We start from the raw sequence: 21,567 nt of genomic DNA, 5'->3' as shown, positions 1-21,567 counted from the left end.
CACAAAAACAGTGATTTCAAACAGCTCAATACAAAGAATGATTGAACTATATGAGATGGATACACACATCACAAACCAGATTCTCTAAAAACTTCTCTCCAGCTTTCATTATAAGACTTTTTCTTTCTTGCCACAAGCATCCAGTCACCACTTAATTTCCCTTCACAGATTAATCAGAGACAGAGTTTCCAAACTAGGCAACGTAGTGTCCACTTTAAATCTCTGAAATGAATGCACACGCCAGAGAGAAGTTTCTTGGGACGTTGCTTTCTGCGTTATATTCGCGGATATTTCACTTTTTGCCATATTCTTCAAAGCACTGTGAAATATCCCTTTTTCAGTTTTACAGGAACAGTGTTCAAACACTGTCTTATGAGAAAAGAGGTATAACTCCCTGGGTGGAATGCACACAATACAAAGCGGTTTCTCCGAAACCTTCTCCCCAGGTTTTATCTGGTGACATTTCCTATTTTCCCATAAGCCTTAATGTGCTCCCGAATGTCCCTTCGGGAGTCCGTCCATGACACAGTTTCAAAACTGCGTAATAGAAAGAAAGATTTATCTAAATGAGATGAATAGACATGTCTATTGCAAAGTAGTGTGAGAGAACCCTTCTTTGCAGTTTTTGTCTGAGGATAATTCCTTTTTCACCATAGCTGTCTGTATACTGCTGAATGTCCCCTGGTAGCTTTTTCTCCAAACGGGATTCCCCAATCCTCTATGAGAAGAAAAGTTTCACTCTGTGATTGGAATGTACACGTCAAAAGCACCTCCTCAGAAATCTTCTCTCCAGAGTCTATCTGAAGATATTTGCGTTTTCACCATAAGCCTCAAAGCGCTCCTGAGTGTTCCTTAGAAGGTGAACCTAAAACAGTGTTAGAATACTGCCTAATGAAAACAGAAGCTTAACAGTGTGAGTGGACTTCTTGCGAAATAGAACAGTTTCACAGAAAGTTTCCTTCTGGTTTTTTTTTTTTTAGGTTTTGTCTTTTTCAGCATATTCTTCAGAGCGTTCCCAAATGTCATTTCTCAGGTTCCACAGAGACAGTGATTTCAAACTGCTCAATCCAAAGATTGATTCATCTCTATGAGATGAATGCACTCAGCACAAAACAGTTGCTCTGAAAGCTTCTTACTAGTTTTCATGCGAAGGCGTTTCCTTTCTCACAGGAAGCCTCCAGTAATCACTTAATATCCCTTCCCAGATTCCTCAAAGACGGAGTTTCCAAACTGGGCAACGTAGTGGAAGCTTTAACTCTCTGAACTGAATGCACTCGTCAAAGAGTAGTTTCTTGGAACACTTCTTTCTGGGTTTTATTTCCAGATATTTCACTTTTTGCCACAGTCTTCAATGCACTGCAAAATATCACTTTTTCAGTTTTACAGGAACAGTGTTGGAACATTGCCTTCTGAGAAAAGAGGTATAATTCCCTGAGTAGAATGCACACATCACAAAGCAGTCTCTTGGAAAGCTTCACTACAGTATTTTTCAGAAGATATTTCCTATTTCCCCACAGGCCTGAATGTGTCTCCGAATGTCCTTTCACGAATCCGTCTATGACGAGTGTCAATCCGTGTATGATGCACTATGAACACCATGACGAGTGGAATGCACACATCACAAAGTAGCTGCTCGGAAATATTCTCTCCAGTATCTCTCTGCAGATATTTACATTTTCACCGTAAGACTCAAGGTGCTCCCGAGTATCCCTTAGCTGACTCTCCTAAAACAGTGTTAGAATACTGCTCAATGAAAACAGAAGGTTAAATGTGCGAATGCAATTCACGTGACCTAGAGAAGTTTCACAGAATGTTTCCTTCTGGTTTTTCTTTGAGATTATGTCTTTTTCACCATATTCTTAAAGGTATTCCCAAATGTCATTTCTCAGGTTCCAAAGAAACAGTGATTTCAAACTGCTCAATCCATAGAATGATTCAATTCCATGAGGTGAATACACAGAGCACAAAGCAGTTGCTCCAAAGGTTTCTCACCGGTTTTCATGCGAACATGTTTCCTTTCTCAACAAAAGCCTCCGGGCGCCACTTAATATCCCTTCACAGATTTCTCAAAGACAGAGTTTCCAAACTGGGCAACGTATTGGAAGCTTTAACTCTCTAAAATGAATGCACACCCCTGAGAGCTCTTTTTTGGAACGTTTCTTTCTTGTTTTTATTGCGGATATTTCTCTTCTTGCCATAGTATTCAACGTGCTGCAAAATATCACCTTTTCAGGTTTACAGGAACAGTGGTCAAACACTGCTATGAGCAAAAAGGTATAATGCCCTGTGGAATGCACACATCACAACGCAGTTTCTCAGAAAGCTTCTCTCCAGTTTTGATCTGAAGATATCTCCTATTTAACGTCAAGCACGAATGTGCTCCCGAATGTCCCTTCGCAAATCCGTCCATGACGCACTTTCAAAACTGCATAATAGAAAGAAAGTTTTATCTGTGTGAGATGCATAGACATATCTATCACAAAGTAGTTTCACAGAAAGCTTCTTTCCAGTTTATGTCTGAGGACACTTGCTTTTTCACCATAGCAGTCCATATACTCCCAAATGTCCAGTGGTAGCTTATTCTCCAAATGGGATTCCCTCATCCTCTATGAGAAGAAAGGTGTAACTGTGTAAGTAGAATGCACATGTAAAAAAGCAGCTCCATGGAAATCTTCTCTCCAGTATCTATCTGAAGATATTGCCCTTTTCACCGTAAGAATCAAAGCGCTCCCGATTATCTCTTAGCTGACTCACCTAAAACAGTCTTAGAATACTGGTCAATGAAAACAGAAGCTTAAATGTGCGAGTGGAATGCACGTGACATATAGAAGCTTAACAGAAGGTTTCCTTCTTGTTTTTATTAGAGGGTATTTCTTTTTCAGCATATTCTTAAAAGTGTTCCAAAATGTCCTTTCTCAGTCTCCACAGAAACAGTGATTTCAAACTGCTCACTGCAAAGAATAACTTAACTCTATGAAATCGATACACACATCTCAAACCAGGTTCTCTGAAAGCTTCTCTCCAGTTTTCATTATAAGACGTTTCCTTTCTTACCAGAAGCATCCAGGCGCCACTTAATATCCTTTCACAGATTAATCAGAGACAGAGTTTCCAAACAGGGCAACGTAGTGTCAACTTTCACTCTCTGAAATGAATGCACACGCCAGAGGGAAGTTTACTGGAAAGTTGATTTCTTTGTTTTATTCCCGGATATTTCACTTTTGCCACATTCTTCAAAGCACTGCAAAATATCCCTTTCTCAGTTTTACAGGAACAGTGTTCAAACACTCTTTTTCTAGAAAAGAGGTATAACTAACTCCCTGGGTGGAATGCTCACATCACAAAGTGGTTTCTCCGAAAGCTTCTCTCCAGTTTTTATCTTGTGATATTTCCTATTTTCCCAGAACCCTTATTGTGCTACCGAATATCCTTTCTGAAATCCGTCCGTGATGCAGTTTCAAAACTGCAAAATAGAAAGAAAGATTTATCGAAGTGGGATGAATAGACATATCTATTATAAAGCAGTGTGAGAGATCTCTTCTTTCCCGTTTTTGCCTGAAGATAATTCCTTTTTCACCATAGCCGTCTGTACACTAGCGAATGTCCTCTGGTAGCGTTTTCTCCAAATAGGATTCCCCAATTGTCTATGAGAAGAAAGGTTTCACCCTGTCAGTGGAATGCCACATCAAAAGAACCTCCTCAGAAATCTTCTCTCCAGTATCTATCTGAAGATAATTCCATTTTCACCAAAAGCCTCAACATGCTCCCGAGTGTCCCTTGGCTGATTCACCTAAAACAGTGTTAGAATACTGCCCAATGAAAACAGAAGCTTAACATTGCGAGTGGACTTCACGTGGCTTAGAGCAGTTTCACAGAAAGTTTCCTTCTCATTTTTATTGGAGTTTAAGTCTATTTCAGCATATTCTTAAGAGCGTTTACAAATGTCCTTTCTCAGGCTCCACAGAAACAGTGATTTCAAACTGCTCAATCCAAAGAATGATTCAACTCTATGTGGTGAATACACACATCACAAAGCACTGGCTCTGAAAGATTTCTCCACTTCTCATTGGAAGACGTTCCCTTTCTGTGTGGAAGCCTCCGGGCGCCACTTAATTTCCCTTCACAGATTCCTCAAAGACAGAGTTTCCAAATGGGGCAATGTAGTGGAAGCTTTTAACTATCTGAAATGAATGCACAACCCAGAGAACAGTTTCTTGGAACGTTTCTTTCTGGTTTGTATTTCCGGATATTTCACTTTTTGCCATAGTCTTCAAGGTACTGCAAAATATGACTTTTTCAGTTTTACAGGAACAGTGCTCAAACATTGCTATGAGAAAACAGTTATAACGCCCTGTGAAATACACACATCACAACGTAGTTTCTCAGAAAGCTTCTTTCCAATTTTTATCCGAAGATACCTCCTGTTAAACCTCAAGGGCGTATGTGCTCCCGAATGTCCCCGCGAATCCGTATATGAGGCAGTTTCAATACTGTGTAATAGAAAGAAAGTTTTATCTATGTGAGATGCATAGACATATCTATCACAAAGCAGTTTCACAGAAAGCTTCTTTCCAGTTTTTGTCTCAGAATACTTGCTTTTTCACCATAGCCGTCCATATATACCCAATTGTCCCATGGTTGCTTATTCTCCAAATGGGATTCCCACGTCCTCTATGAGAAGAAAGGTATAATTCTGTGAGTGGAATGCACATGAAACAGAGAAGCTCCATGGAAATCTGTCCAGTATCTGTCTGAAGATATTTCATTTTTCACCATAAGCTTCAAAGCGCTCCCGAGTATCCCTTAGCTGACTCACCTCAGACAGTGTTAGAATACTGGTCAATGAAAACAGAAGCTTAGGTGTGCGAGTGGAATTCACGTGACCTAGAGCAGTTTCACAGACGGTTTCCTTCTGGTGTTTATTGGAGGGTATTTCTTTTTCAGCATATTCTTAAAAGTGTTCCCAGATGTCCTTTCTCAGTTTCCACAGAAACAGTGATTTCTAACCACTCAATACAAAGAATGATGTAACCCCCTGAGATGGATACACACATCACAAACCAGGTTCTCTGAAAGCTCCTCCCCAGTTTTCATTATAAGGTTTTTCCTTTCTCACTGCAAATATCCGGGTGCCACCTAATATCCCTTTTCAGATTAATCAGAGACACAGTGTCAAACTGGGCCATGTAGTGTCCACTTTAACTCTCTTAAATGAATGCACTCGCCAGAGAGAATTTTCTTGGAACGTTGCTTTCTGTGTTTTATTCCTGGATATTCACTTTTTGCCATGTTCTTCAAAACGCTGTAAAATATCCCTTTTTCAGTTTTACAGGAACAGTGTTCAAACACTGTCTTAAGAGAAAAGAGATATAACTCCCTGGGTGGAATGCACACATCACAAAATGATTTCTTCGAAAGCTTCTCTCCAGTTTTTATAAGGTGATATTTCCTATTTCCCCATAAGCCTTAATGTGTTCCCGAATGTCCCTTTTGGAATCTGTCCATGACACAGTTTCAAAACTGCATAATAGAAAGCAAGATTTATCTTAGCGAGATGAATAGACATTTGTAGAGCAGTTTGTGAGAACGCTTCTTTCCAGTTTTTGTGTGAGGATAATTCCTTTTTCACCATAGCCATCTGTATACTCCCAAACATTCCCTGGTAGCATTTTCTCCTAACAGGATTCCCCAATCCTCTATCAGAAGAAAGGTTTCAGTCTGTGAGTGGAATGTACACGTCAAAAGCACCTCCTCGGAAATCTTCTCTCCAGTATGTATGTGAAGACATTTCCGTTTTCACCATAAACGTCAAAGCGCCCCCGAGTGTCTCTTAGCTGACTCACTTAAAACAGTGTTAGAATACTGCCCAATGAAAACAGAAGCTTAACAGTTCGAGTGGACTTCACCTGACCTAGAGCAGTTTCACAGGAATTTTCCCTCTGGTTTTTATTGCAGGTTATGTCCTCTTCTGCATATTCTTAAGAACATTCCCAAATGTCCTTTCTAAGGCTCCACAGAAACAGTGATTTCAAACTGCTCTATCCAAACAATGATTCAACTCTATGTGATGAATACACACAGCACAAAGCAGTTGCTCCGAAAGCTTCACACCAGTTTTCATGTGAAGACTTTTCCTTTCTCACCGGAAGCCTCCGGGCACCACCTAATATCCCTTCACAGATATCTCAAAGACAGAGTTTCAAAACTGGGCAACATAGTGGAAGCTTCAACAATCTGAAATGAATGCCCTGTCGAAGAGAAGTTTTTGGAACGTTTCTGTCTGGGTTTTATTTCCAGATATTTCACTTTTCACCGTAGTTTTCAATGGGCTGCAAAATATCACTTTTTCAGTTTTACAGGAACAGTGTTTGAACACTGCCTTATGAGAAAAGAGGTATAATTCCCTGAGTTGAAGGCACACATCACAAAGCAGTCTCTCGGAAAGCTTCACTCTAGTATTTATCAGAAGATATTTCCTGTTTCCCCACAGGCCTGAATGTGTCTCCAAATGTCCATTCGCGAATCCGTCTATGATGAGTATCAATCCATCTATGATGCAGTCTCAACACTATGACGAGTGGAATGCACACTTCACAAAGGAGCTCCTCGGAAATCTTCTCTCGAGTATCTATCAGAAGATATTTCCGTTTTCATTGTAGACCTTGAGGTGCTCCTGAGTATCCCTTAGCTGACTCACCTGAAACAGTGTTAGAATACTGCCCAATGAAATCAGAAGCTTAACTATGCAAATGCAATACACGTGACCTAGAGTAGTTTCACAGAACGTTTCCTTCCGGTTTTTATCAGAGGGTATTACTTTTACAACATATTCTTAAGATCGTCCCAAATATACCTTCTCAGGTTCCAAAGAAACTGTGATTTCAAAATACTCAATCCAAAGAATGATTTAACTCTATGAGATGAATACACACATCACAAAGCACTTTCTCCAAAAGCTTCTCTCCTCTTGCCATCGGAAGACGTTTCCTTTCTCACCACAAGAATCCGGGAGACACTTAATATCCCTTCCCAGATTCCTCAAAGACAGAGTTTCCAAACTGGGCAACGTAGTGGAAGCTTTAACATTCTGAAATGAATGCATCCCCCAGGGAACGGTTTCTTGGAACGTTTCTTTCTGGTTTCTATTTCCGGATATTTCACTTTTTGCCATAGTCTTCAACGCGCTGAAAAATATCACTTTTTCAGTTTTACAGGCACAGTGCTCAAACACTGCTATGAGAAAAAAGGTATAACGCCTGTGGAAAGCACACATCACAACGCAGTTTCTCAGAAAGCTTCTCTCCAGTTTTTATCTAAAGATACCTCCTATTTAACATCAACTGCGAATGTGCTCCAGAATATCCCTTCACAAATCCGTCCATGACGCAGTTTCAAAACTGCGTAATAGAAAGAAAGTTTCCTCTATGTGAGATGCATAGACATATCTATCACAAAGCAGTTTCACAGAAAGCTTCTTTCCAGTTTTTGTCTGAGGATACCTGCTTTTTCACCATAGCTGTCCAAATACTCCCAAATGTCCCGTGGTAGCTTATCTCCAAATGTGATTCCCCATCCTCTATGCGAAGAAAGGTATAACTCTGTGAGTGGAATGCACAGGTAAGAAACCAGCTCCATGGAAATCTTCTCTCCAGTATCTATCTGAAGATATTGCCCTTTTCACCGTAAGCCTCAAAGCGCTCCCGAGTATCCCTTAGCTGACTCACCTCAGAGTTGGAATACTGGTCAATGAACACAGAAGCTTAAACGTGCGAGTGGAATGCACGTCACCTAGAGCAGTTTCACAGAAGGTTTCCTTCTGGTTTTGATTGGAGGGTATTTCTTTTTCAGCATATTTTAAAGAGTGTTCCCAAATGTCCTTTCTCAGTTTCCACAGAAACAGTGATTTCAAACTGCTCAATACAAAGAATAATTTAACTCTATGAGAGGGATACACACATCACCAACCAGGTTTTCCGAAAGCTTCTCTCCAATTTTCATTATAAGTCGTTTCCTTTCTCACTGCAAGCATCTGGGCGCCACTTAATATCCCTTCAAAAATTAATTAGAGACAGAGTTTCCAAACTGGGCAACATAGTGTCAACTTTAACTCTCGGAAATGAATGCTCACTCCAGAAAGAAGTTTCTTGGAACGTTGCTTTCTGGGTTTTATTCCCAAATATTTCCCTTTTTGCCATATTATTCAAAGCACTGCATAATATCCCTTTTCCAGTTTTACAGGAAAAGTGTTCCAATACTGTCTTACGAGAAAAGAGGTATAACTCTCTGGGTGGAATGCACACATCACAAAGTGGTTTCTCCGAACGTTTCTTTCAAGTTTTTATCTGGTGATATTTCCTATTTACCCATAAGCCTTAACGTGCGCCCGAATGTCCCTTCGGGAATCCATCCATGACGCAGATTCAAAACTGCATAATAGAAAGAAAGGTTTGTCTAAGTGAGATGAATAGACATATCTATTACAAAGCTGTGTGAGAGAACACTTCTTTCCAGTTTTTGTCTGAGGATAATTCCTTTATCACCATAGAACTCTGTATACTCCCGAATGTCCTCTGGTAGCGTTTTCTCCAAACGGGATTCCCCAAATCTCTATGAAAAGAAAGGTTTCACTCTGTGAGTGGAATATACACGTCAAAAGCACCTCCTTGGAAATCTTCTCTCAAGTATCTACCTGAAGATATTTCCATTACCACCAAAAGTGTCAATGCACTCCCGAGTGTCCCTTAGATCACACATCTAAAACAGTGTTAAATTACTGCCCAATGAAAACAGAAGCTCAACACTGCGAGTGAACTTCACGTGGCCTGGAGCAGTTTCACAGAAAGTTTCCTTCTGGTTGTTACTGGAGTTTATGTCTTTTTCAGCATATTCTTAAGAGCGTTCCCAAATGTCCTTTCTCAAGTTTCACAGAAACAGTGATTTCAAACTGCTCAATCCAAAGAATGATTCAACTCTATGAATTGAACATGCACATCACAAAGCATTTGCTCCGAAAGCTTCTCTCCACTTCTCATCAGAAGATGTTTCCTTTCACACCACGGATATCAGGGTGCCACTTAATATCCCTTCCCAGATTCCTCAAAGACAGAGTTTCCAAACTGGGCAACGTACTCTAAGCTTTAACTCTCTGAAGTGAATGCACACCCCAGGGAGCAGGTTCTTGGAATGTTTCTTTCTGGTTTTTTTTTTTCCGGATATTTCATCTTTTGCCATAGTCTCCAACGTGTGGCCAAATATCACATTTTCAGTTTTACAGGAACAGTGCTGAAACACTGCTATGAGAAAAAAGATATAACGCCCTATGGAATGCACACATCACAACGCAGTGTCTCAGAAAGCTTCTCTCCAGTTTTTATCTGAAGATATCTGCTATTAAACATCAAGAGCGTATGTGCTCCTTAATGTCCCTTTGCAAATCCCTCCATTATGCAATTTCAAAACTGCGTATTAGAAAGAAAGTTTTATCTATGTGAGATGCATAGACATATGTATCACAAAACAGTTTCACAGAAAGCTTCTTTCCAGTTTTTGTCTGAGGATACTTGCTTTTTCACCATAGCCATCTATATACTCCCAAATGTCCTGTGGTACCTTAATTTCCAAATGGGATTATCCCGTCCTCTATGAGAAGAAAGGTGTAACTCTGTGGGTGGAATGCAGACATAACAAAGCAGCTGCATTGAAATCCTCTCTCCCGTATCTATATGAAGATATTTCGTTTTCACCCTAAGCCTCAAAATGCTCCCGAGTTTCCCTTAGCTGACTCACCTAAAACAGTGTTAGAATACGGTCAATGAAAACAGAAACTTACATGTGTGAGTGGAATGCACGTGACCTAGAGCAGTTTCATAGAATGTTTCCTTCTGGTGTTTATAGGAGTGAATTTCTTTTTCAGCATATTCTTAAGTATGTTACCAAATGTCCTTTCTCAGTTTCCACAGAAACAGTGATTTCAAACTGCTCAATACAAAGAATGATTTAACTCTATGAGATGGATACACACATCACAAACCAGGTTCTCCGAAAACTTCTCTCCAGTTTTCATTATAAGGCATTTCCTTTCTCACCACAAGCATCTGGGTGCCACTGAATATCCCTTCACAGATTAATCAGACACAGAGTTTCCAAACTGGGCAACATAGTGTCCAATTTAACTCTCTGAAATGAATGCACATGCCAGAGAGAAGTTTCTTGGAACGTTGCTTTCTGGGTTTTATTCCTGGATATTTCACTTTTCGCCATATCCTTCACAGTGCTGCAAAATATGCCTTTTACAGTTTTACAGGAACAGTGTTCAAACACTGTCTTATGAGAAAAGAGCTATAACTCCCTGCTGGAATGCACACATAACAAACTGGAGTCTCTGAAAGCTTCTCTCCAGTTTTTATCTGGTAATATTTCCTATTTCCCCATCAGCATTTAGTTGATCCCGAATGTCCCTTTGGGATTCCGTCCACGATGCAGTTTCAAAACTGCGTAATAGAAAGAAAGCCTAATCAAAGTGAGATGAATAGATATCTATTACAAAGCAGTGTGAGAGAACGCTTCTTTCCAGTATTTGTCTGAGTATAATTCCTTTCACACCATAGCCATCTGTATACTCACGAATGCCCCTGCGAGCCGTTTCTCAAAACGGGCTCCCCCAATCCTCTATGAGAAGAAAGGTTTCACTCTGTGGGTGGAATGTAAACGTCAAAAGCACCTCCTCGGAAATCTTCTCCTCAGTATCTATCTGAAGATATTTCCGCTTTCACCATAAGCCTGGGAGCGCTCCCAAGTGACCCTCAGCTGACCCACCTAAAACAGTGTTAGAATACTGCCAAATGAAAACAGAAGCTTAACAGTGTGAGTGGACTTCATGTGACCTAGAGTAGTTGCACAGAAAGTTTCCTTCTGGTTTTTATTGGAGGTTAAGTTTTTTTCCCCATATTCTTAAGAACATTCCCAAATGTCCTTTCACAGGTTCCACAGGAGCAGTGATTTCAAACTACTCAATCCAAAGAATGATTCAACTATATGAGATGAATACACACAGCACAAAGCAGTTGCTACAAAAACTTCTCACCAGTTTTCATTCCAAAGACGTTTCCTTTCTCACTGGAAGCCTCCGGGTGAAAATAAATTTCACTTCACAGATTCCTCAAAGACAGAGTTTCCAAACTGGTCAACATTGTGGAAGATGTAACTCTCTGAAACGAATGCACTCCTCAGAGAGCAGTTTCTTGGAAAGCTTATATCTGGGTTTTATTTTCAGATATTACCCTTTTTGCCATAGTATTCAATGGGCTGCAAAATATCACTTTTTCAGTTTTACAGGAACAGTGTTTGAACACTGTCTTATGAGAAAAGAGGTAAAATTCCCTGAGTGGAATGAACACATCGCAAAGCAGTCTCTCGGAAAGCTTCACTCCAGTATTTACCAGAAGATATTTCCTATTTCCCCACAGGCCTGAATGTGTCTCCGAACATCTATCTGAAGATATTGCCCTTTCCACCGCAAGCCTCAAAGTGCTCCCGAGTATCCCTTAGCTGACTCACCTAAAACAGTGTTAGAATACTGGTCAATGGAAACAGAAGCTTAAATGTGCGAGTGGAATGCACGTGATCTAGAGTGGTTTCACAGAAGGTTTCCTTGTGGTTTTTATTGGAGGGTATTTGTTTTTCAGCATATTCTTAAGAGTGTTCCCAAATGTCCTTTCTCAGTTTCCACAGAAACAGTGATTTCAAACTGCTCAATGCAAAGAATGATTTAACTCTATGAGATGGATACATACATCACAAACCAGGTTCGCCAAAATTTTCTCTCCAGTTTTCATTCTAAGACGTTTCCTTTCTCACCACAGGCATCTGGGCACCACTTAATATCCCTTCACAGATATAATCAGAGACAGTTTCCAAACTGGGCAACGTAGTGTCACCTTTGACTCTCTGAAATGAATGTATACACCAGAGAGAAGTTTTTTAGAACGTTGCTTTCTGGGTTTTATTCCCGGATATTTCACTTTTCACCATATTCTCTAGAGCGCTGCAATATATCCCTTTTTCAGTTTTACAGGAACTGTGTTCAAACACTGTCTTAAGAGAAAAGAGGTATAACTCCCTGGGTGGATTGCGCACATCATAAAGTGGTTTCTCCAAAAGCTTCTCTCCAGTTTTTATCTGATGATATTTCCTGTTTTCCCTTAAGCCTTAATGTGCTCCCGAATGTCCCTTTGGGAATCCGTCCATGACGCAGTTTCAAAACTGCCTAATAGGAAGAAAGATTTATCTAAGTGAGATGAATAGACTTTTGTTTGAAAAAGCGTGTGAGAGAATGCTTCTTTCCACTATTTGTCGGAGGATAATTCCTTTTTCACCATAGCCCTCTGTATGCTCCCGAATGTCCTCTGCTAGCATTTTCTCCCAACAAGATTCGCCAATCCTCTAGGAGAAGAAAGGTTTCACTCTGTGAGTGGTATGTACACATCAAAAGCTCCTTCTCAGAAATCTTCTTTCCAGTATCTACCTGAAGATATTTCCATTTTCACCATAAGCCGCAAAGCGTTCCTGAGTGTGCCTTAGGTGCCTTACCTAAAAGAGTGTTAGAATACTGCCCAATGAAAACAGAAGCTTAACAGTGTGAGTGGACTTCACGTGGCCTAGAGCAGTTTCACAGAAAGTTTCCTTCTGGTTTTTATTGGAGGTTATGTCTTTTTCAGCATATTCTTAAGAGCGTTCCCAAATGTCCTTTCTCAGGTTCCACAGAGACAGTGATTTCAAACTGCTCAATCCAAAGAATGATTCAACTCTATGAGATGAATACAGACAGCACAAAGCAGTTGTTCCAAAAGCTTCTCACCAGTTTTCATACAAATATTTTTCCTTTCTCACAAGAAGTTTCTGGGCGCCACTTAATATCCATTCCCAGATTCCTCAAAGACAGAGTTTCCAAACCGGGCAACGTAGTGGTAGTGTAGCTCTCTGAAATGAATGCTCTCATCAGAGAGCAGCTTCCTAGAACGTTTCTTTCTGGGTTTTATTTCCAGAAATTTCACTTTTCGCCATTATCTTCAATGCACTACAAAATATCACTTTTTCAGGCTTACAGGAACAGTGTTCGGACACTGTCTAATGAGAAAAGAGGTATAATTCCCTGAGTGGAATGTTCACATCACAAAGCAGTCTCTCGAAAAGCTTCACTCCATTATTTATCAGAAGATATTTCTTGTTTCCCCACAGGCCTGAATGTGTCTCCGATTGTCTGTTCGCGAATCCGTCTATGATGGGTATGAATCCGTCTATGACTCAGTATCAACACTATGACGCGTGGATTGGACACGTCACAAAGGAGGTCTTCGGGAATCTTCTCTCCAGTACCTATCGGAAGATATTTCCATTTTCTCTATAAGCCTCAAGGTGCTCCCATGTATCCTTTAGTTGACTCACCTAAAACAGTGTTAGAATACTGCTCAATGAAAACAGAAGCTTAACAGTGCAAATGCTATTCACGTGACCTAGAGCAGTTTCACAGAAAGTTTCCTTCTGGTTTTTTTTCAGAGGGCATTACTTTTTCAGCACATTCTTAAGAGCGTTCCCAAATATCCTTTCTCAGGTTCCAAAGAAACAGTGATTTCAAACTGCTCAATCCAAAGAATGCTTTAACTCTATGTTATGAAAACACACATCACAAAGCACTTGCTCTGAAAGTTTCTCTCCACTTGTCATCGGAAGATGTTTCCTTTCTGACCACAAGAATCTGGGTGCCACTAAATATCCCTTCCCAAATTCCTCAAAGACAGAGCTTCCAAACTGGCTAAGTAGTGGAAGCTTAAACTCTTTGAAATGAATGCACACCCTAGAGAACACTTTCATGGAACGTTTCATTCTGGTTTCTATTTCTGGATATTTCACTATTCGCCATAGTCTTCAATGTACTGTAAAATATCACTTTTTCAGTTTTACAGGAACAGTGCTCAAACACTGCTATGACAAAAAATTTATAATGCCCTGTGAAATGCACACATCACAACACAGTTTCTCAGAAAGCTTCCTTTCAGTTTTATCTGAAGATATCTCCTGTTTAACCTAAAGGGCAAATGTGCTCTGGAATGTCGCTTCGCAAATCCGTCCGTGACACACTTACAAAACTGCGTAATAGAAAGAAAGTTTTATCTATGTGAGATGCATAGACACATCTATCACAAAGCAGTTTCACAGAAAGCTTCTTTCCCATTTTTGTCTGAGGATACTTGCTTTTTCAGCATAGCCGTCCATCTACTCCCAATTGTCCCATGGTAGCTTAAACTCCAAATGGGATTCCCACGTCCTCTATGAGAACAAAAGTATAACTCTGTGAGTGGAATGCACATGTAACAGCAGCTCCACGGATATCTTTTCTCCAGTATCTATCTGAAGATATTGCCCTTTTTACCGTAAGCCTCAAAGCGCTCCCGAGTATCCCTTAGCTGACTCACCTCAAACAGTGTTAGAATACTGCTCAAGGAAATCAGAAGCTTAACTGTGCAAATGCAATTCACGTGACCTAGAGCAGTTTCACAGAAACTTTCCTTCTTGTTTTAACTGGAGGGTATTACTTTTTCAGCATATTCTCTAGAGCTTTCCCAAATATCTTCTCTGAGGTTCCAAAGAAACAGTGATTTCAAACTGTACAATCCAAAGAATGATTAAACTCTTTGAGAAGAATACGCACATCACAAAGCACTTGCTCCAAAAGGTTCTCTCCACTTCTCATCGAAAGACGTTTACTTTCTAACCGCAAGCATCCGGGTGCCACTTAATATCCCTTCACAGATTAGTCAGTGAGAGAGTTTCCAAACTAGGCAACGTACTGTCATCTTTAACTCTCTGAAATGCATGCACCCGCCAGAAAGAAGCTTCTGGGAACGTTGCTTTCAGGGTTTTATTGCCGGATATTTCACTTTTCGCCATATTCTTCAAAGTGCAGCAGAATATCCCTTTTTCAGTTGTACAGGAACAGTGTTCAAACACTGTCATACAAGAAAAGCGGAATAACTCCCTGCGTGGAATGCACACATCACAAAGCGATTTCTCCAAAAGCTTCTCTCCAGTTTTGATCTGGCGATATTTCCTATTTCCCCATAAGCCTTAATGTGCTCCCCAATGTCCCTTCAGGAATCCGTCCATGACGCAGATTCAAAACTGCGTAACAGAAAGAAAGATTTATCTAAGTGAGATGAATAGACGTATCTATTACAAAGCAATGTGAGAGAACGCTTCTTTACAGTTTTTGTCTGAGGATAATTCCTTTTTCAGCATAGCCATCTGTATACTCCCAAATGTCCCCTGGTAGCATTTTCTCCAAACGGGATTCCCCCATCCGCTATGAGTTGAAAGGTTTCACTCTGTGAGTGGAATATACACTTCAAAAGCACCTCCTCGGAAATCTTCTCTACAGTATCTATCTGAAGATATTTCCGTTTTCACCCTAAGCCTCAAAGTGCTCCCGAGTGTCCCTTAGCTGACTCACCTAAAACAGTGTTAGAATACTGCCAAATGGAAACAGAAGCTTAACAATGTGAGTGGACTCCACGTGACCTAGAGCAGTTTCACAGAAAGATTCCTTCTGGTTTTTATTGGAGGTTACAGCTTTTTCACCATATACTTAAGGGCGTTCCCAAATGTTCTTTCTCAGGTTCCACAGAAACAGTGATTTCAAACTGCTAAATTCAAAGAATGATTCAAGTGTATGAGATGAATACAAACAGAACAAATCAGTTGCTCTGAAAGCTTCTCACCAGCTTTCATGCGAAGTAGTTTCCTTTCTCACCAGAATCCTCCATATGTCACTTAATATCCCTTCCCAGATTCCTCAAAGACAGAGTTTCCAAACAGGGCAATGTAGTGGAAGCTTTAACTCTCTGAAGTGAATGCACTCGTCAGAGAGCAGTTTCTTGGAACGCTTCTTTCTGTTTTTTTATCCCAGAAATTTCACTTTCCTCCATAATCTTCAATACACTGCAAAATATCACTTTTTCAGTTTTACAAGAACAGTGTTCGAACACTGCCTTATGAGAAAAGAGGTTTAATTCCCTCAGTGGAATGCACACATCACAAAGCAGCCTCTCGGAAAGCTTCACTCCAGTATTTATCAGAAGATATTTCCTATTTCTCCACAAGCCTGAATGTGTCTCCGAATGTCCGTTCGCGAATCCATCTATGACAAGTATCAATCCGTCTATGACGCAGTATCAACACTATGACGAGTGGAATGCACACGTCACAAAGAAGCTCCTCAGAAATCTTCTCTCCAGTATCCATCTGAAGATATTTAAATTTACACCATAAGCCTCAAGGTGGTCCCATGTATCACTTAGCTGACTCACCTAAAACAGTGTTAGAATACTGCTCAATGAAAACAGAAGCTTAACTGTGTGAATGCAATTCACGTCACCTAGAACAGTTTAACAGAAAGTTTCCTTCTGGTTTTTATCGGAGGGTATTTGTTTTTCAGCATATTCTTAAGAGCGTTCCCAAATATCCTTTCTCAGGTTCCACAGAAACACTGATCAAACTGCTCAATCCAAAGAATGATTTAACGCTATGAGATGAATACACACATCACAAAGCACTTGCTCAAAAGTTTCTCTCCATTTCTCATTGGAAGACGTTTCCTTTCTCAGCAGAAGAATCTGGGCGTCACTTAATAACCCTTCCTATATTCCTCAAAAACAGAGTTTCCAAATTGGACAACGTAGTGGAAGCTTTAAATGATTGAAATGAATGTACACCCCAGAGAGCAGTTTCTTCGAACGTTTCTTTCTGGTTTTTATTTCCAGATACTTCACTTTTTGCCATAGTATTGAACGCTTTGAAAAATATCACTTTTTCAGGTTGACAGGAACAGTGCTCAAACACTGCTATGAGAAAAAAGGAACAATGCCTTGTGGAATGCACACATCATAACGCGGTTTCCCAGAAAGCTTCTCTCCAGTTTTTATCTGAAGATATCTCCTATTTAACGTCAAGCACGAATGTTCTCCCGAATGTCCCTTGGCAAATCCGTCCATGATGCAGTTTCAAAACTGCATAATAGAAAGAAAGTTTTATCTATGTGAGATGCATAGACATAACTATCACAGAGCAGTTTCACCGAAAGCTTCATTCCAGTTTTTGACGGAGAATACTTGCTTTTTCACCGTAGCTGTCCATATACTCCCAAATGTCCCATGGTAGCTTATTCTTCAAAAGGGAATCCCCCGTGTTCTATGAGAAGAAAGGTATAACTCTGTGAGTAGAATGCACACGTAACTGGACAGCTCCACAGAAATCTTCTCTCCAGTATCTATCTGAAGATATTGTCCTCTTCACCATAAGCCTCAAAGCACTCCCGAGTATTCCTTCTGATGTTTATTGGAGGGTATTTCTTTTTCAGCATATTCTTTTTTTTTTTTTTTTGAGACGGAGTTTCGCTCTGTCACCCAGGCTGGAGTGCAGTGGCTGGATCTCAGCTCACTGCAAGCTCTGCCTCCCGGGTTTACACCATTCTCCTGCCTCAGCATCTCGAGTAGCTGGGACTACAGGCACCCGCCACCTCACCCGGCTAGTTTTTTTGTATTTTTAGTGGAGATTTTTCAACATATTCTTAAGAGTGTTCCCAGATGTCCTCTCTCAGTTTCCACAGAAACAGTGATTTGAAACTGCTCAATACAAAGAATGATTCACCTCTATGATATGGATTAACATCATAAACCAGTTTCTCCGTAAGCTTCTCTCCAGGTTTCATTATAAGAGGTTTCCTTTCTCACTGTAAGCATCCGGTCACCATTTACTATCCCTTCACAGATTAATTAGAGACAGAGTTTCCAAACTGGGCAACGTAGTGTGAACTTTAACTCTCTGAATTGAATGCACACGCCCAAGAGTAGTTTCTTGGAACGTTGCTTTCTGGGTTTCATTCCCAGATATTTTACTTTTCTCCATATTCTTCAAAGCGCTTCAAAATATTGCTTTTTCAGTTTTACAGAAAGAGTGTTCAAACGCTGTCTTACGAGAAAAGAGGAATAACTCCCTGGGTGGAATGCAAACATCACAAAGCGATTTCTCCAGAAACTTCTCTCCAGTTTTTATCTGGTGATATTTCTTATTTTCCCATAAGCCTTAATGTGCTCCTGAATGTCCCTTTGGGAATCCGTCCATGACGCAGTTTCAAAACTGTGTAACAGAAAGAAAAATTTATCTAAGTGAGATGAACAGACATATCTATTACAAAGCAGTGTGAGAGAAAGCTTCATTCCAGCTTTTGTCTGAGGATACCTCCTTTTTCACCATAGCCGTGTGTATACCCCCGAAATTAGCGTTTTCTCCAAGCAGGATTCCCCAATTGTCTATGAGAAGAAAGGTTTCACTCTGTGGGTGGAATGTACACGTCAAAAGCACCTCCTCGGAAATCTTCTCTCCAGTATCTATCTGAAGATATTTCCGTTTTCACCATAAGCCTAGAAGCGCTCCCGAGTGTCCCTCAGCTGCCTCACCTAAAATAGTGTTAGAAAACTGCAAAATGAAAACAGAAGCTTAAGAGTGTGAGTGTACTTCATGTGGCCTAGAGCAGTTTCACAGAAAGATTACTTCTGGTTTTTATTGGAGGTTACATCTTTTTCAGCATATTCTTAAGAGCATTCCCAAATGTCCTTTCTCAGGTTCTACAGAAACAGTGAATTCAAACTGCTGAATACAAAGAATGATTCAACTCTATGAGATGAATACACACAGCACAAAGCAGTTGCTCCAAAAGCTTCTCACCTGTTTTCATGCGAAGACATTTCCTTTCTCACAAGAAGCCTCCGGGCGCCACTTAATATCCCTTCCCAGATTCCTCAAAGACAGAGTTTCCAAACTGGGCAACGTAGTGGAAGCTTTAAATCTCTGAAATGAAAGCACACCCCAGAAAGCAGTTTCATGGAATGTTTCTTTCTGGTTTGTGTTTCCGAATATTTCATTTTTGCCATAGTCTTCAACATGATGCAAAATATCACTTTTTCAGTTTTACAGGAACTATGCACAAACACAGCCTAATGAGAAAAGAGATATAATTCCCTGAGTGGAATGCACACATCACAAAGCAGTCTCTCGAAAAGCTTCACTCCAGTATTTATCAGAAGATAATTCTTGTTTCCCCAGAGGCCTGAATGTGTCTCCGAATGTCTGTTCGTGAATCTGTCTATGTCGAATATCAATCCGTCTATGACTCAGTATCAACACTATGACGAGTGGAATGCACACGTCACAAAGAAGCTCCTTGGAAAACTTCTTTCCAGTATCTATCAGAAGATATTTCCATTTTCACCGTAAGCCTCAAGGCGCTCCTGAGTATCTCTCAGTTGACTCACCCAAAACAGTGTTAGAATACTGCTCAATGAAAACAGAAGATTAACAGTGCGAATGCAGTTCACAAGACCTAGAGCAGTTTCACAGAAAGTTTCCTTCTGGTTTTTATCGGAGGGTATTTGTTTTTCAGCATATTCTTAAGAGCGTTCCCAAATATCCTTTCTCAGGTTCCAAAGAAACAGTGATTGAAAACTGCTCAATCCAAAGAATGCTTTAACTCTATGAGATTAAAGGAGACATCACAAAGCACTTGCTCCAAAAGTTTCTCTCCACTTGTCATCAGAAGGCGTTTCCTTTCCCACCACAAGGATCCGGGTGCCACTTAATATCCCTTTCCAAATTCCAAAAAGACAGAGTTTCCAAACTGGGCAACGAAGTGGAAGCTTAAACTCTTTAAAATGAATGCACACCCCAGAGAACACTTTCATGGAACGTTTCTTTCTGGTTTGTATTTCTGGATATTTCACTTTTTGCCATAGTCTTCAACGCGCTGAAAAATATCACTTTTTCAGGCTGACAGGAACAGTGCTCAAACACTGCTGTGAGTAAAAAGGAATAACGCCCTGTGAAATGCATACATCAAAATGCAGTTTCTCAGAAAGCTTATTTCCAGTTTTTACCCGAAGATATCTCCTGTTTAAACGCAAGGGTGAATGTGCTTCCAAATGTCCCTTCGCAAATCCGTCCGTGACGCAGTTTCAAAACTACATAATAGAAAGAAAGTTTTATCTATGTGAGATGCATAGACATATCCATAACAAAGCAGTTGCACAGAAAGCTTCTTTCCAGTTTTTGTCTGAGGATAGTTGTTTTTTCACCATAGCCATCCATATACTTCCTATTGTCCTGTGGTAGCTTATTCTCAAAATGGGATTCCCCCATCCTCTATGAGTAGAAAGGTATAACTCTGTGAGTGGAATGCACACGTAACAATGCAGCTCCACGGAAATCTTCTGTCTGGTATTTATGTGAAGATATTTGGTTTTTCACCATAAGCCTCAAACGCTCCCGAGTATCCCTTATCTGACCCACCTCAAAGAGTGTTAGAATACTGGTCAATGAAAACAGAAGCTTAAGTGTGCGAGTGGAATGCACGTGACTTAGAACCATTTCACAGAAGGTTTCTTTCTGGTTTTTATTGGAGGGTATTTCTTTTTCAACATATTCTTATGATTGTTCCCAAATGTCCTTTCTCAGTTTCCACAGAAACAGTGATTTCAAACTGCTCAATACAAAGAATGCTTTAACTCTATGAGATGGATACACACATCACAAACCAGGCTCTTGGGAAGCTTCTCTCCAGTTTTCATTCTAAGACGTTTCCTTTCTCACCGCAAGCATCCGGGCGCCTCTTAATATCCCTTCACAGATTAATTAGAGACAGAGTATTGAAACTGGGCAATGCAGTGCCAACTTTAACTCTCTGAAATGCATGCACACGCCATAGAGAAGTATCTTGGAACGTTGCTTTCTGGGATTTTTTCCCGGATATTTCACTTTCCGCCGTATTCTTCAAAGCGGTGCAAAATATCCCTTTTTCAGATTTACAGGAACAGTGTTCAAACACTGTCTTACGAGAAAAGAGGTATAACTCCCTGGGTGGAATGCACACATCACAAAGCAGTTTCTCTGAAAGCTTCTCTCCAGTTTTTATCTGGTGATATTTCCTATTTCCCCAGAAGCCTTAAACTTCTCCCGAATGACCCTTCAGGAATCTGTCCACGACACAATTTCAAAACTGTGTAATAGAAAGAAAGATTTATCTAAGTGAGATGAATGGACATATCTATTACAAAGCAGTGTGAGAGAACACTTCTTTCCAGTTTTTGTCTGAGGATAATTCCTTTTTCACAATAGCCGTCTGTATACTCCTGAATGTCCCCTGGTAACATTTTCTCCAAAAGGGATTCCCCAATCCTCTATGAGAAGAAAGGTTTCACTCTGTGGGTCGAATGTACACGTCAAAAGCACCTCCTCGGAAATCTTCTTTCCAGTATCTACCTGAAGATATTTCCGTTTTCACCATAAGCATCAAAGTGCTCCCGAGTGTCCCTTAGCTGACTCACCTAAAACAGTGTTAGAATACAGCTCAATGAAAACAGAAGCTTAACAGTGCGAGTGGACTTCACATGGCCTAGAACAGTTTCACAGAAAGGTTCCTTCTGGATTATATTGTAGATTATGTCTTTTTCAGCATATTCTTAA

Source organism: Macaca mulatta, chromosome 11 (assembly GCF_049350105.2).
Source record: "Macaca mulatta isolate MMU2019108-1 chromosome 11, T2T-MMU8v2.0, whole genome shotgun sequence".
NCBI classification, from domain to species: Eukaryota; Metazoa; Chordata; class Mammalia; order Primates; family Cercopithecidae; genus Macaca; species Macaca mulatta.
The sequence above is the reverse complement of the archived record's forward strand: the minus strand, read 5'-3'. Positions refer to the sequence as shown.